Raw genomic sequence first — 10,000 nt, 5'->3', positions numbered from 1 at the left:
GCTGACTCGAAATCGGGTCGGCGTGATAACGCATCAGCGACGACATTAAGTCGTCCTGGTTTATATTCGACGGAGAAGTTATACTCCGCGAAGAAGGATAGCCACCTCGCCATTCTTTGCGAGAGGTGTGGGCTATTGACGGCCGTGCGTAATGACGCATGGTCCGTGTATACGATGAACGGTCTATCTCCGACGAGATGGACCCTAAATTTAGCCAACGAATATTTCATGGCAAGGAGTTCCTTGTCATGCACTGGATAATTGCGTTCAGCTGGTTGCAGCTGACGCGATTGGTAACAGACGACGCGCTCCGCGCCATCTGTATCGTATTGCATTAACGCACAGCCGATTGCGAAATCGCTGGCGTCACAGACCACATGGAATGGTCTGTCTTGATCCGCAATCGCCAATATGGGCGATTGCATCAAGCTTTGCTTGATTCCTTCAAATGAACGCTGACAATCAGCGTTCCATAACCATTTCTCGTCTTTTTTCAAGAGACGAGAGAGATGCACTGTCATCTCTTTCAGTCCTAGTGAAACAACTTTACGGTTCGTTGCGAGTAAGTCGGTGTGATCGTCACACCTATTGGTCTCCACCTACATTAGTAGTCGCTTCTGCTGTGAACCAACGCTTTCTTGTTGGAAGGTTGCTTGCCCACCGCTCCGTGAAGCATAACCTTCATAATATCGTCCAATGCAGAGGAAACCCGAATAGTTCCGACTCTTGGGGACAACAGTGTTGGGACGTCGACGCGCAGGGCACTGTTGTCTGCCTATGAAAATGAACACGAGAAGGAGCCGCTCTGCTAGTTCCAAATGTAGCAGCGTGATGTAGAAAAGCAGGGGGTTCAGTGCCACCCATGATTTCTTTCACACGCAAGCGAGCGAAGTTGATTTGCTGCGACGTTATTTCACCTCATCGCTATGTGGCTGAAAAGAGCGCAGGAGTTCTGCTTTGTATAGGTCGGGGGTTATTTCATTTGAACGCAACATGATTGGGCTCGGGGAACTTCGGCCAAGTAATTTCCCTCGAGCCTACCACGAATGGAAGACGCCATAAAAGTTATGAGCGTCAATAGTGGCGCGATCTAGGAGCAGCGCAATCGTTTCAGCTTAACGAGGCGATTCGGATGGAGGTGGCATAGGTCTTATGCCACTAGTCACATAGCCGCGTTCAATATAGCTAAATTTTGCAAATAACTGGACACGATCACGTTCCGTCGGTTGAGCTTTAAGCTTAGCCTCTTTTGCGTTAGATTTCCCGTTGTATGATAGTCTGAACGACATGTTGGGGTTTACTTAACTGAGAAGCAACTTCACCTTTCTGGGCAGTGCCGTCATGAATGGTTGTTGCGCTTGCTGGCGCAGACGACGAGACAGTTGCCTTGTTGACGGTAGGCAGGTTCGCCTTCGCAACTGTTGGCGTCCTAATGTTTTGACCAATGATTGAATTGGGGATGGACACAATAGCGCCAGCACCCTTCCCCGATAGCTCGCTGAGCTCATCACTACTATGAGGTGATGGCAGCGGTGTCAAATCATCGTGGTCAACAATGAGCGACGGATCTACATCCTCACTGTGCAAGAGGGATGGATCATTTAGTCCAATTGATAGGGCGTCAACAGCAGCAGTAGCTGTCGGTGTTGCAACTGTGACAGTAGGCAACGTCGGCGTATTATCGCGGCGCGTGCGCTTCGTACTCGATTGTTTGGGTGTTTTGGCAAAAGACCCATCAGTTTTGCCTCTTTCAGGTGGCATGAAGAGGCTATAATGGGGTGTCCCGTTACAAAAGTATTATTTTCAAACAGAGTAATAGTAACTTGTTACATTTTAAGAAAGGAAATAAGCGACAGTACAAGCATTAAGTGTCGAGTCGAGTGGGGGTGTTGGCAAAGAAGCGGCTCGAGCTACATCAGGATATTACCGGTAAGTACCGTTAATTATTTGACTTAATCGTTCCAATATTACCAACTTGGTCTTATTGATGCAGCCAGACATTAATTCTATTAATTGATTGATTTAAGCTTACATCAACCCCGCATATCGTCATAAGAAACGATTGTGCGGTGTGCAAGGAGGCGCCATACATAGTTTATCATTACTATGATCAAGTCATAGCAGATAGAAGATCGTTACGTGCGAACCTAAAATATTAATACAGTTTTACCTTTTCTCGATTCAAAAGCCTAAGATTTAACCTTTGGTAGCTAAGACTACTTAGCTACCTGTAATCTTCTCTGCCCATCTTAGAGTGAAGTAAGAGAGTCACCCCGTCTTAATTGTATCAGTGTAGGCTGACTAGTACTGCTAACAGTACTAGCAAAGGGTGCCCCGGTGTACCTGGAAGCATTTCGTAGTCCGTTCAACGGTTCACGCACGTTCCATTCAACATGGAAATGTTAAATGAAGGAGGAAGCTTTCCAGCCCATCAAGAAGGCTATCACGCAACGTGTGAAATGTTTACTCATTTGAGTGACCTTGAATGGAGAGCGATCAAACGAATGAATTTGGTCATAGGCGGGCCAGCTGTTGGCGCCATGCTGTACACGCTGGGCAGAGATGAACAGCATGCGGCCACAGCCGAGTTTATACAGCACGAATTCGATGGTCCGAGAGAAAGTAGCCTTGCTTAAATAGCAAGACTCCGAACACGCGGAGGTTTAGAGAGAACAGGATGCAGCATTTACATGCTGCTAATGGGCCGATGCTTCCGCGACGACCCGAAAACTTTAAGATCGAAATCTCTAAGTTTAGGGCAGTCGAAGGCGACCCCATTTAAGATAATTTGTTGAAAAACGCCATAGAAGCTCACCGTATCAGTGATGATGCGACGAAAGTGAAATTTGGCATGTCCAACTTAGCCGGACGTGCCAAATTTTGGGTTCTTAGGGCTCAAGCTTCACGACCCATTAGTCTTTGGGTCGTATAAGGTCTTTAAGCTCCGACTCAGGCAAACTTTGATCCGCAACGTGCCGAATTTTGTGCTCGAGCTGAGCTCCTGGATTTGAAGCAGGACAAGCGTAACATTGACGCTTATGCCCACCATACACGACACCTAGTCAGATTTATTGTTAGTCATCCAATTGATGAACAAACTCACGTAAATGTGTTTATGAAAGGTCTTGCAGACGGACCGGTTAAGACCCACCTGTTCCGGCTAGAATTAGAGTTTCTCGACCAAGCGATCTCTGTAGCGGAACAAGAGGACTTCACCCTGGAACAGGCTTTCGTTCACCCTGGTGCTTATTAATCACCGAGAAGACAAGAAAACGGAGGTCCGAAGCCCATAGATCTCTCGTATGTAGAGAGCGAGGAATCTCACGCTTCAAATTACAAACGATTACAAAATGTAATCGCTATTAAAAGACGGGTCACTATACCTATGAGTGTAGTAGTGCCTAGAAACACCGACTGAAACAATACACTTCCGCTAGGAACAGCGGAGGACGCGGATCCGACGCTGTTGCGAAATTGCAACGGCGAGGCGGATCTTCGAAATCGGTCGAGGTCAGTAGGTGCGGAGCGTATTACTGATCCAGCAACGCCAAAATAATTTGCAGGTCTTTTAACGAAGTTGCTCCTCACACACAAATACTGTGTGTAACTGCTTCAGATGATGAGGTTAAAATTATCACCTTAAAAATAAAGTGCCAAATAATTTTCCTTGTCAATTGTGGGGTGTCGAAATAATTGTATTCGACGCCAATTGCTATAAGATCGGAGGCTCAAGCTCGTTGAGCGCGATATACCACTAAGAGGATGACAGTTCGTCTAGCAACAGGCGCATCTGTCACAGTAAAGAAACGTGTAGTTGGTATCCAATACACGTTTATTAAGAGTAAACAGTATGATGATGATTTTATCGTACTTGGTTTGGATGGCAAGTTTGATGTCGTCATACGATTGCCATGGCTCAGAAAGCTCGAGCCATGAACAAGCTGGTAGCATCAAGGCGTAACCGGTGCCTGCCTCTTGTTCATCAGATGGTAATCTGATGAACGCGTTGGAGCGTCCACAAGCGTAGGGCTGTCCTACGAGTGATTCCGATGGCCTCACTTGTGGGTAGTTAGTTTCCACAGCTGCACAAGACCTCTGTTTGAGAACAAAACCCATCACACTGTGGAGTTAGATCACGACGGCTGCGCACAAGCACAGGCAGCGTCGAAGGTCTGCCATAGCGACGTGGACATAGTTACCGACGGCTGTGCAAAAGCCCAGACAGCGTCCAAGAAAACTTGAAACGCCTGTCTATAAGAGACAGTGAGAAAAAACTAAATCGACTGGAGAGGCGATCGTAAAGGATCTCGCTTTAGAAGCGCAACCACAGCTGGAGACATTTGGAGAGGAAACTCCCGAAATGAAACTTAACAGAATAAGTCCCCAAGAATCTGTGAGACTAAGCCTTAGAAATTTGTGGTCAAAGGTTCCCAGGTACCTTTGAAAAAAAAATTTAAGAGGAAAACGTGATATTAAATGTCGTAGTAAACAATGTATCAAATGTAGGCGCTTATACACTTCATCAATTAACGCCGTTTGCCAACGCTAGAACCGAAACTGTTCTTGCGTAATCGGTGTTGTGGCAAAGTCAACCAGATCTGCGTCCTTGTCACAAATGATAACTATGTGGCCGATGTTCGGTCGGCAATAGTTATTTCTGAGAACGATCGGGTTATTAGCAGCTCCTCGATAACAGAAAGTGGGTTCGATGAGAAGACTCGGATTAAACGTTTACGTCCCAATCCTGGGAGTATTTGAAGAAAACCCCTCTATATAAGGATTTAATATAATTTAAGGATGTCTTCCCTGAATCAGTACCGTGCGAGATGTCTAAAATTAAAGGCACTTGACAGGAAATCGACCTGATTCGAATCAGGCTCGAAATACTGTGTCATGAAGCATTGGCCATTGACTCGTGAACAAGTATAAGCGAATGACAAATTCTTTGCCGATCGCTTAGTAGCGGGCCATAACTCCCCCACATAGCTCTAAGACCTTCTGTGTGCGTAAAGCAACGAGTGAATGGTGGATTGTGCATGCGCTCAATAAATTGAATGCTGCAACGGTGGTGGCTCAAACGCCTATACCACGAAAAGACGTAATCCTTAATGGAATGTCAAAGAGTACTATTGTTTCGTCAATGGATCTAATGATTGGATTCTAGCAGATCCTTATGCGTGAACAGGAAATCCCGCTCACAGGAGTAAGCACCCCAAGCGGTATGCTGTGAAAGTGGCTAGTCATGACACAGGGACTTAGTAATGCCCCTGCGACATTCAACAGATGTGTGTAACCAATCTGTTGTGATCGGTGTGTGATTTCGTACCGAGTTATAATGGCAATGTCTTTGTTCGAAGCAGAGCATGAACTAAAAGGCGGAAGGGGAAGAACATCGTACCCACGTCCGAATGGCTCTTACATTTATACATAAGCATAAGCTGTATGCAAATCTCAAGAAGTGTATATATGCTGCAAGCGATATATAACTTCCTGGTTTCATCGTCGGTACACGGTGTACACACGGATCCGAAAACATTAAGGCGAACACCGATTTGCCAATTCCAGTCGATGTATGGGGACTTCGAAAGTTTCTCGGCTTAGCAACGTTCCTTCACAAGTGCTCACGCAATTACGGGGCGCCGATATAACAGTATATTTCTCAACTTTGGTGATGAAAAATGCGAAGTGGTTATGGAACGCTGATTGCCAGCGTTCTTAAGAGGTATTAAGCAAAGCTTGATGTATTCGCCAATCTTGGTGATTGCGGACCAAGAAAAACCATTTGTGTGGTCTGTGGCGCCAGTGATTTTGCAATCGGCTGTGTCAACGCAATATGACCAAGTCGGCGAAGAGCGCGTCGTTTACGTCAGCTTCAATAAGCTGAACGCAGCTATATAGTACATGACAAGGAACCTCTTGCCATTAAATATGCCCTGGTTTAGCTTAGGGTCTATCTCTTTGGAGATAGACCGTTAATTGTACATATGGACTATGCGTCTTTACGCACGGCCGTAAATAGTTCTCATCTCTTGCAATGAATGGCGATGTGGTTGGCTTTCTTTGCGCAGTATAATTTCTCCGTGGAGTATAAACCAGGACGACTAAACGTCGCCGCTGATGCCCTTTCGCGCCGGCCCGATTTTGAGCCGGCTGCGCAAATCAACAGTGAGTTTAAGGCCACTGTTGCAACAATAAGTATTCCGTCGTCAACATTACTTGACGACGTCAGAAGAGCTTATCAAGACCATGAAGCTCTGCAAGGGTTGATGGAATACCTTGGACTTCAATCCCAACAATCCTTGAAAGGATTGTCGAAATTGTATCTATCCTTAACAGATCGATACACAACCCGCAATGGGTCACTGGAATACACAAAAATTGCTGTTTGCTGGCGCCTACCTCGTGTCGTCATCCTCATCCATATAAATTTGCATTTACGCATCATGTATGAGTGCCACGATGCACCAATGAGTGGTCATCGTGGACGTGAGAAGACTTATCGCTCGATAAGTCGCGATTTCTACTGGCCACGCCAGATTGATCTCGTCGCAAGTACATACGTGCTTGTGAAGGTTGTCAACGGGTGAAGCCTAGTGCATCAGCCCGTGCTCCGTTTCAACATCTGCCTGTTCCGGCAGGGTGTTGGCAGTCCGTATCTATGGACTTCGTCTTCCCCATGACGAACATAAATATAATGAATATCTTGTTTTTGTTGATCATTTCAGCAAAATGGTACATCTTGCTGCAGTACCGGAGTTGAACACAGCCAAAGGCGGTGCTCGTGTCTTCGATGGCACCATATTAGACTTCATGGGTTACCCCGTGAACTAATCTAAGATCGATACCCTAGATCCACGGCAGAATTTTCGCAAACTGTGCTCAAATCACTTGGAACACATCAACTTCTGATCATCCAGACACAGCTGGTCAGGCAGACTTGTCAACCGTATCCTCGAAATAATACTTCGCGAATACATCCACTCTTTTACAAGTTGGAGCGAGTTCTTGCCGATAATAGAATTTGCCATCAGCAATTCAGTGCATGCTTCTACAGAGCATACACCGTTTTTCGTGAACGGCTTACGCTATCCACGTATACCCACCTTGTTTATGGGTGACTCTTATTCAAGGAGGGGGGACTCGCTCGAGCAAAGAAAACCCTCTATATCATGCTCTTGCTAGGCTTGTGTAGCCTGGATGAATCAGATTACGGAATTTGGTATCAGTCGTAGGTCATACCAAATAAAATAGCTAGGTCACCTGAAATGGCAATTAACGCTTCTTTTTCGGGAGCGAGCCGCAGCATATTGCGTGTTATCTTGTGTGAATCATGTTAGCGATAACATGGCTCTCGAAGCGATACTTAGAGTCACTCCTTTCCTGGTGATGCAAACTAGCACCACCAGCAGCTTTCTTCCCTGCACGATCACTAACTTCCTGGTGACTAATAGTAACGTCACCAGTGTGATCGTTGCTCATGGAATCATGATCAGATGAGTCCCTGCCAAAGTCGTCCGACGAATTGAACAACCGCGTTATCACCTCTTTGGTTGTCTCGTTAAAACCCAAAGGTTTGGCGGACTCGGCAACGGGTGATCCGGCGACCTTCACAGTAGCCACTGAGTCGGGCGATGACGTTGACTTGAACCAGTCACCTACAATTGGTTTAGCAGGTGACTTGTCACCGTCACCGGCAATGGTATCAACCGATTGCTTATTCTAGTCACCTGCAATGGGAGTAGGAGGTGACGTATTCCCCACCGTAGACACATTAGCGTCTACTGAAACATTTGCATACCAGCAGCTGCGCTGATCCGTGCAGCTGCCAGCTTTGCGGCCTCACGGGCTACGCGCACAGCCTTATTCGTCGCCATATTGATTTCTGAATAAAAGTCAATAATGCGCTTAAGTTGATATTTTTCTTTGAAACCAATAATGCAAAATTACAGGGAAAGACATACTAGCATTCCCTGTCACCGACATCAGTCACTATATTGACTGTTGGTTAGGGGGGATTTATCGGGGTGTCCTGTTACATAAGTATTATTATCTAAATAGTAATAATAAATATTATGTTCTTCGAAAGATACTAAGCAAAGAAGTACAAACAATTATCTTTATTAATCTTAATAGTTCTAATATTACCAAATTTGGTATATTTAATGCAATAAGACATTAGCTCTATTGATTGGTTGATTAAAGTTAAAAATCAACTCCACCAATCGTCACAAGACACGATTTTGCGGTGCGCAAGGAGGCGCCATACATAGTTTGTTATCAATATGATAAAGTGAGTAGTAGATAGAACATCGTTACTTACAAACCTAACATATTAATACAATTTTACTTTTCTCAATGTTTAAAAGCCTTAAAATAAACCTTTGGTATGTAAGACTACTTAGCTACCTGTAATCATTCTCTGCACGTCGTGTACGTGAAGTAACTGAGCCACTCCATCTTCACTGTAATCAGTGTAGGTTAACTAGTATTGTTATCAGTACTAGCAAAGGGTTTTATGTAACAAGCGCCGTGTAGTGTCGCCCAACCAGCTCTGCACGCAGGATTATAGCGGCGCGTCATAGGCGGCTCGCTGTCCCTCGTTCCTCCCATTGGCGATGTTCACAAAATGTAAAATCGCTCTTAAAGGAGGTGGTGGTGTAAGGGGCTCGCTGCCTTATGTTACACACCCGTTAAGTACACTCAACGCGGAGGTCTTTTGATGCTTCGGATTGGTCTTCTGGTGTAAGCGCCGTTTTTGGAAGCACTAGTACTGCAGCTACATCAGCGTTATACTCTAGAAATCATGCGATAGATGGAGACATTAATGCGAACAAACAATCTACGCGTGAGCAGCTGGATCTTCGAGCACAACGCAGTCGTACGAATCCTAATTACTTTATGATAAGTAATTTGACCTGTCATTCGCGTATGGTTCACATAGTAACCCGCCCTTGTATATGTGATGCGCATAAGCTCATTCATATTGAAAGCAATAACGTCTGGCGTCATCCGCAAGCAGAGGTATTCAGAACAATACGCTTGCCTTAAAGAGGTGCACATATACAGAGATGATATCGATTATTAAATAAAAGTTTTGTTTATAAACCTATTAAATATAAGTTAGTCAATAACTACCTGCACACGTAAAAACGGGTGACTGCACGTGAGAGAGAATGCCAAACCTGTAACGGGGTGTATCGTTACATGAAATTAACACTAAAAGGTTGTTAATTAATATTATCTAAAAGGTTGATAATATTTGGAGGAAAGTACTTTATGTAGTAATTTCCTGAATTCTTATCCATAAATAGGTATAGACCATTATGTCTTTTTATTCCGCAGACTAATCAGCTGTAGAAGTAATCAAAGAGAGTTACGAGATAAGATAGATAAGAATTCATTTACATGTTTAGTATTAGTTTATAGTTAAGACAACATTTACAAAGATAGATTAACAAGACACTTCACTATATTGATACAGTTCATTTTTTACTCTTTAGCTAACTTGCCTTAAGAGAAGTCTTCTCTATACGTACAGTGTACGTCACCTAACGAGAGGCACCACTCACATCTGAAGCAGTGTGAAGTGGACTTGTACTGAAACAGTACAAGTCATAGTGCCCCGTTACACCTGGTAGCACTTTGTAGTCCGTCCAAGGACCACATTTCCCACATTTAACATGGACATGTTAGATGGTAGTGGGAATACGCATCACGTTTCCCCTGAAAGCTACTCCTTTCTAAGTGATATAGAAAGGAGTGCGGTTGAACGAATGAGTTCATCCGTAGGAAACGATGCAATCCTGGCATTACTGTCCAACTTAGACAGAGATGCCCTCCATTCAACCGTCGCCAAGTTCATACAACATGAACTTGACGAGATGAAGGAAAAAGTAGCCTTGCTGAATCAGCAAGGCTCTCAACAGGCGGAACTGTTGAGATTACAACAGGTACAGACCCCTGTACCTGGGATGACGCAAACGCGTCGTCCCGAAACTCT

This window comes from Bremia lactucae, linkage group LG13 (assembly GCF_004359215.1).
Source record: "Bremia lactucae strain SF5 linkage group LG13, whole genome shotgun sequence".
Lineage (NCBI taxonomy): Eukaryota > Oomycota > Peronosporomycetes > Peronosporales > Peronosporaceae > Bremia > Bremia lactucae.
This window is presented reverse-complemented; position numbering follows the sequence as displayed.